This window comes from Gouania willdenowi, chromosome 16 (assembly GCF_900634775.1).
Source record: "Gouania willdenowi chromosome 16, fGouWil2.1, whole genome shotgun sequence".
NCBI classification, from domain to species: domain Eukaryota; kingdom Metazoa; phylum Chordata; class Actinopteri; order Blenniiformes; family Gobiesocidae; genus Gouania; species Gouania willdenowi.
The window spans coordinates 7,082,365-7,089,541 of record NC_041059.1 but is presented as its reverse complement, the minus strand read 5'-3'; positions in this window follow the sequence as shown (position 1 = coordinate 7,089,541).

Sequence of the window (7,177 nt, the reverse complement as noted above, 5' to 3'; positions counted from 1 at the left end):
TGTCTTTTATGTTTACTTTCTCCTGCGGGCCAAATTGGATGCTCTAAAGGGTTGGAATTGGATAAAAAAAATTATTGTAATTCAATTGTTAGTGGAAAAAAATGCTGGTCTCTGTCATCGTAACTGAATTGTAATTGATCATGGGTAATTGAAGACATAATTGTGAATGTAAAATGCAATTGACCCAACCCTGGTGTATTTATACTTTATTGATACATTTTTTAGCACTGTACTTACTCAGAGGAGGCAGTTGTAAAGACTCTTAAGATTTTTTTCTCTTTAACTTAGTAAGAAACATACTCAAAACAATACTTCAAAGACGAATAAACAGAATTACTAAAGTACCAATACCCCAGAATATATCTAGATATACTTTTGTGTTAGTATGTCATGTGGCAGCAGGATAAAGCTGCAGCCCCTTCCCACTTCACCTTGGCTTCTGTACGAGAGACTTTTAATTCAAAATGCAATGAGTAATCAATACCTTCGACTAAATGACTTTGGAATAGAGCAATTTCTCCTCCATCGGTCTTACTAGGTAAGATAAATTGATCTAGTGTCTATAAACCAGCCTCAATACAGGGAGCATAATTCATCATACCCGTTACACGACCCCTTTAAATGTACATTGACTTTAGAGCTTTTATGTGAGACTATTTTGGCGAGCCGTAATGTCAGCTCTATGAAATGTAAGTTCAGCACGTGTGAATGAGATCCAGGCGATGAAGAACTAATCATATTCTGTTGTTTATTGTTTTTGTCCGACGTGATGATGAAGTGGTATTTATTCATGATTCCATGTTGACTCTATAAACATTTTTATTAGTGCAGCGCTGTAACTTTATATCTTGCAAGTATATCTACACAGCCATGAGCTGAAAGTGTGCAATTCAAACAACAAGTTGTGTGTGCATATTAGATTATAACATGGTCATGTGACAAACTGGAAAAAAAGGATGAGTGCACGGGAGACGGCGTAGCAAAAGGATACGCTACGCCCAGTGGCAATTACTTTCAAATTTATTATCACTGCTTAAATCCCCCTGCTCATGTCCCATACTGTGCTGCATGTCTAATTCCCATGCATTATCCTAATTTTCAATTGTTTACCAACTATTTGCAGCCTTGTTCTGTTCTAATAGGTGAAGTCCGTGGTACAACTCTATTAGGGGACGCCACTTTTTCATTATCGCAGCTGATCAGTGAATTGGTGAGACAGAGGAACATTTCTTGAGCGTAGTTTAATGGCTAATTTATTTTCCATTTCTATGCAAAAAAAAAACCGAATGTTTCAAAGACCTCTCCATTACCGCTAACAAACCTTTAATGTCCCTTATATTGGTATGAATGGTTTGTAATACTGTAGTACTGCAGTTTTCATTACCTTCGATGGCAACGAATGTCACATAGATTTTCCTCAGCAGCTTATCCTCAAAGTGTGCCACCAACACATTTATTTTTCCTATTTCAGAAGAACGAGCAATCGCACTGGCCCCATTAGCTGGGTTTCTATTATAGAAGTGTGTAAAATAAAAGCAAGATTTCTCAATGTCAACAAAGTATAATTGCGCTTTGAAAGTGTTTCCATTAAATGTTGGGCTGGAGCCTCGTATCTCCCGTGAAATCTCATCCCGCGAGACTTCGCCGCATGAAGATGGGACACGTAGAACCTTTTCATAACACACTGCATTCCTTTGTTGTTTCACGTTTAAAGTGCCAGTAATAATTTTGAAGTATAAAGCTAAGAAATGTCCTGGTCTTCTCTTCAGTCTACACGTACCGCGCCATGTTTTCTCGGTGAACAGTGGTCATGTGACCAGGTACCTCATGTCATGTGACCATGTACGTCACGTTCTGTGACCATGTACGTCACGTTCTGTGACCTCCTCATGAAAGCGTAAAACGTTTGAGCGATATTTGAGTTCTTTTTGAAATTCAGGTGTTTCCATCACCAATTTTTCTTTGCGCTATTTACGTTTTGCACATTTCCAAGGGTGATGGAACACAGCTGGAGTTACTGGTGCTACAGCTCTGCTTGTCAGTATTTGTAATCATTCTAAAACTGCTAAAATCATGATAAAACAAGAGCACAATGCTTCACCAAGCGCCAAATCTCCTCTTTGACAGATATTGTCAGTTATCTGGATCAGTGATTCTGATCATGTTACCACTTTAAAGCAGAAATAGGCAACTTCTATCAGTGCTGGGCCACAAAAATGCGATTGTCTGATCCAAGGGCCAAGTTATCAACATTCATGTTCGTATTTAAAATAAAAACCAATCTGACCATTAATACAGACAAGAACAAATAGTTTTGTCTTTGTGGTCCTTTTGTGTGGTTTTCCTGTTTTTTTTGACATTTTGTGTGTTTTTGAATTCATTTTGTCTATTTTTTGTGTGTTAATCAAGTGTGTTTTTGTTATATTTTTGTGTTAGTGTTGTCATTTTGTGTATTTTTCTGTAATTTTGTGAAATTTTGTTGGCATTTTGTGGGTGTTTGAAGTCCTTTTGTATATGTTGTTGTTTTTGTAGTCGTTATGTGTTGAAGTGGTTAAGTGTGTCTTTGTTATCATTTTGGTGCATTTTGCTGTAGTTTTCTGTGTTTCTGGAGTTTTGTGTGTTATGTTGGACTTCATATAACGTTCAACTTCAAGAATTACAATTTTGTTTTGGGGGCCACATGTGGCCCCGAGGCTGCCTGTTGCCCATGTCTGCTTCAAAGGCTTGGAAGAAATTTCTATCCCCATTAATAACCATACAGTGGGTCTAAATATATGGGCACTACCGTTTTTTCAAATGATCGCAATGAAACGCGCAATCTGGATCCAATTTGGAGGAAATTTGGTGGTATAATTGGGAAAACCTACTCTACATATCCGAGTAAAATTTTATTAAGATCAGTCAATCACAAACTGATATGAACATTTGAAATTTGGCCAATGATGAGTGATAGAGATTTATTTATTATTTTCAAACTGATCCAGACTGAGTATTGTGATCTCTACAAAATGTAATGGAATCTTCCGTGGTGTAAGGTCTTTCTTTGGATACAATTCTGTCAAAATCTGTTAAGCCCATTTGACGTAATCCTGCTAACAGACAAACAAGCAATAAACATTGGAGAAAATATTACCTTCTTAGCAGAAGTAATAAAAGCAGATTGCAGATAAAGGATGATGGATGGTTGAGTTTTAACCTTAAAAGTGAAAATAAGTTATTGATAGAAAATGAAAGAATGTGTGCAGAGTAGTTCAGCCTCCAGTCTCCGTCTCTTCCCCACCGTGACCACAGATGCCGACCTGTCAATCACTCAACCCTCCACAAACAAGGAGCGTCTGGCTAATTACCAGCACGCCGCAGCAATGTTGACACGGAGTGGGCAACACAATGGGGCATCTCACCCGCCTCGTCTCCCCTTATTATTAAGTCGCCCACTTTAAGTCTCCAACACAGAAAAACTCCTTCTACTTGGCTCTGTGAAAAACCATCCCACGTCTGGCCTTTTGCTTGTCAATCAATAGCTGGGTAAATATTGGTTGTGGTGCTGCGAGTTGACAGTGAAAAGTTGGATTTCTTTCACAAATGACAGCACAAAATGGTATTGTTGTGTCAATTTGATCACAGACAGGATGCCAGTTGGTGGTGAAGTCATCAGGGCACCTCATATGACTGCATAATGTACAATGAACTGGAAGCTGGGGTTCATAATTGAAAGGAAAACTCCTTGCATGTCTCTAAAGAGGCAAACAACGGGCTAGAGTGCAGGAACCATGTCAGAAAATTATGTAAAGAGTCTCTTTTTGAAACAGATGACATTTATTTCCCCATAAAAGCCAAACTGTTTGTGACTCCAGATATGTGACAGGCCAGCATAGGTTACCTTCAAATGTGTATCCTAACACCTCATGTTCTCTCTTCTGTTCCTTTCTCGATATCTCATTTTTTATGTTGCACACAGTATTTTCTAGCTTTGTCAGGGACTTATGCCATGGTGTTTGTGGTCCCCAAATTTGCACAACTATATAGCAAGATTCCTTAACAATCAAATGGTTGACGAACTGATGAATGATGGGTAATAACTGTCAGTGCGGTCACATTAGATAGTATGAAATGATTAAGTACTCGAGAAATACCCGGATGAATACTATATCGGGACATTTTTTAAGTGTGCACGGTGGGCACACTAGTCATATTGAATCACCCCATGATGCATTGCCAACGGAAAGTAAAATCGTCTTGGGACCAGCTTCAAGCTAAAAGTCAAACATCCTCTTTTCAAAACAAAAGCATCTCTTCTTGTCTTCCATTAGTTTTTCAACGCTTTTGTAAATTTGGCCCTTGTTTTGAAGTTAAGCGGAAGTTGTCCGTAGAACAATGGCGAGTCTCCAAAAAATTTCAAAATGTGTTTCCACGAGTTTTATGGATGAAATGACCACATGATGATATTCTACTTGGCTACTTTCTCGCTTAAAATGTTTTCAGAACTTTCAAAGGTGGAGAATCACCAGAGATATTTAGCCTCAGTTCCGGTTAATTCCAGTTCCAGTTTTTGTAGGTTTGAAATGTATCTTGGGAAACTTCAATGTATACTTCAGCGGGAACAGTCATCATCCTAATCATACTTATAGTATATAGTAGTATATACTCATTGAGTAGTAAAGTAGTATATACTCATTGAGTAGTAAAGTACTATATACTCATTTCAAACACAGCTATTGTCCTCAGATGAGGCCACAAACTCAGCTTTGGGACCCCCTAGTGGCTCACGGAGCCCTATACTATTACATATTCTGCGTATAGCCGGAAACACCTATGTTTGCACACAAATCCTTTGTGCCATTTGTCTTGCAGTCCCCTATTGTAATATGCAAGGACATCCTATAAAAACGTCCTTCCATCCTACAATGTTCTCCCTTTAATCTGCTTTATTTTTGCTGATGACACTTTGTGTTTGTATTCGAGTGTGTCACACTCTGTGTCTAAATGTGTGTTCACAGCTTCATTGTGAGCATGTATAAATTAAAGAAGGAGCAGTGGGTTTGTTTGTCAAAGTGTGTGTGTGTTACCTATAGCTCACCAAGGCAGGTTATTTTGTATGTTAACGTATAGCTGGACTTTCTCCATCCATCCATCTATCCATTTTCAGACCCGCTCGTTCCTGTTTTTCAAGGTTGTGGGGGTCTACTAATGCCTATATCGGGCTCACACTAGGCGCTAGGCGGGGGTATACCCTGGACAAGGCGCCAGTCCATCGCAGGGCAACACAGACACAAACAACCACTCACAAGAGACTCCAATCAACCTTACAGTCATGTTTTTGATTTGTGGGAGGAAGCTGGAGTACCTGGAAGAAACCCACGCAGCACGGGGAGAACATGCAAACTCCTTACAGAAAGAACCCGTGGCCACCCCAGGGCTTGAACGTAGGACCTTCTTGCTGTGAGGCTAACCACTAAGCCATCGTGCACCCACCTGGACTTTCTCTTAACATCTAAACACTGGATGAAGAAACCAAAATACTCCTCTTATGCTGCGTTCACACCGAATGTGTCCGCACTAAATGTTCTGCAGGTTTTGCAAGATCCAAAATTGTGCCTATTCGCTTTATATGCACGTTTGAAGCGAAGCCCCACCCACCAGCGACACATCCAACACGGTGAGTTTCACTGCCTGCTGAAGCAAAGAGCTGCGCTCCTTTTTCTCCTCTCATAAACATAAACCATCAGTGAAAAAAGCCAGTGTGATAAGAGGCTAATGCTATCCTAGCTCAGTGCCGACTTTCAAAGATGATAACAGAGAACTTTTACCTGCTACTAGCACCTCTTCACTGATTCTTCTCCACGTCAAATCCTTCCTAGTCCGGTCCCAGTTATAAAGGTCGTGTCATACAGCTCCAGGTGGTCACACACAGCTTCTACTCCATGGTTGACTGGGTGAACAGACCGGTGTCCATGTTGACGGCCTGAAGTCATCGTCAACAAAGACTCTGATTGGCTTTCATCATGCGAAATAGTTCAATATTTTCAACTCTTGCAAATGTGCGAATATGATTAAAAATCAGGAGTGCGCTCACACGGCCAACGCTCTTGATGCGCGGATCGGACTGCGATTTTGCCTCTGGGACGCATCTATCCATTGACTTTGTATGTAATCTGGTCGCACGAATATTTCACACATCCGGTGTGAATGCAGCATTACTCCTCAACAGATGTTCAGTGCCATAAAACAACTATTTAATCTTGATATTGATACAGTCAGTTGTTTTAGTGCTATCAAGAGATTTAAAAAATTGAGTGATTAATCAGTAATGTTCAGTAATTAATTAATCTCTTTTTTAATCTTGGTTATTGCCATGTACTTTTGTCAATCTCCAAATCATACATAATACAAATGAAATAAAACATCAGGTCTATATGAAGTGCTATAACTTGACACATCAAAAACAGTAAGAATACATTAGTCTACGATGCACTGGCATGCCTTGGGCTTTGGGATAAACATGTACTGGGCTTAACCTTAGATACGTTGATCCCAAATACCAGATTTAGGTATAACCACTCACTCCTTCCCTTTGTTCACGGCCACCACCATTATACTTAAGCTGGGTGCTGTGTTACCACCTTTAACTTCTCCACACTTGTCACAAGACTGGCTGAACTGAATACACAACACAATAAGCACCATATGCACAACTAACTACATTTCACTCTCACCTTAAAACAGTCGACTCCTCCCCACCCCTTCCATTTACTACCTTGACTCCCCATCCCTGTTCCCTTCCCCCTCACCTAGGTGTAACACTGCCTTCTCTTTTTATACTCTTCCTTTAATAAAGTGTTTCTTAACCTTCCTTAGGGAGGGCTGGTGATGGTCACAATTATGCAATAAAATACATTCATTTATTTAACTGCAATAAAAATAAAACATGCATTGCTGTTTTAAAAAGATTGCACTTCTTGTAGTGTTGACCTTCGACAGCATGCGCATACAAAGCAATAGAACACTTTTCTGAGCAACACAATTTTTGAACACCGACCTTGTTGCTTTTTCTCTCCTTCCGATAATATGAATTATCTACTGACTTTGTTCATTTGTCACTCATGGACTCATTCATTTTTGCTGTGAACCCTGTAAACTTATTCAGTGTGGATTGGAGACGCTGCGTGCTCGCAGCATG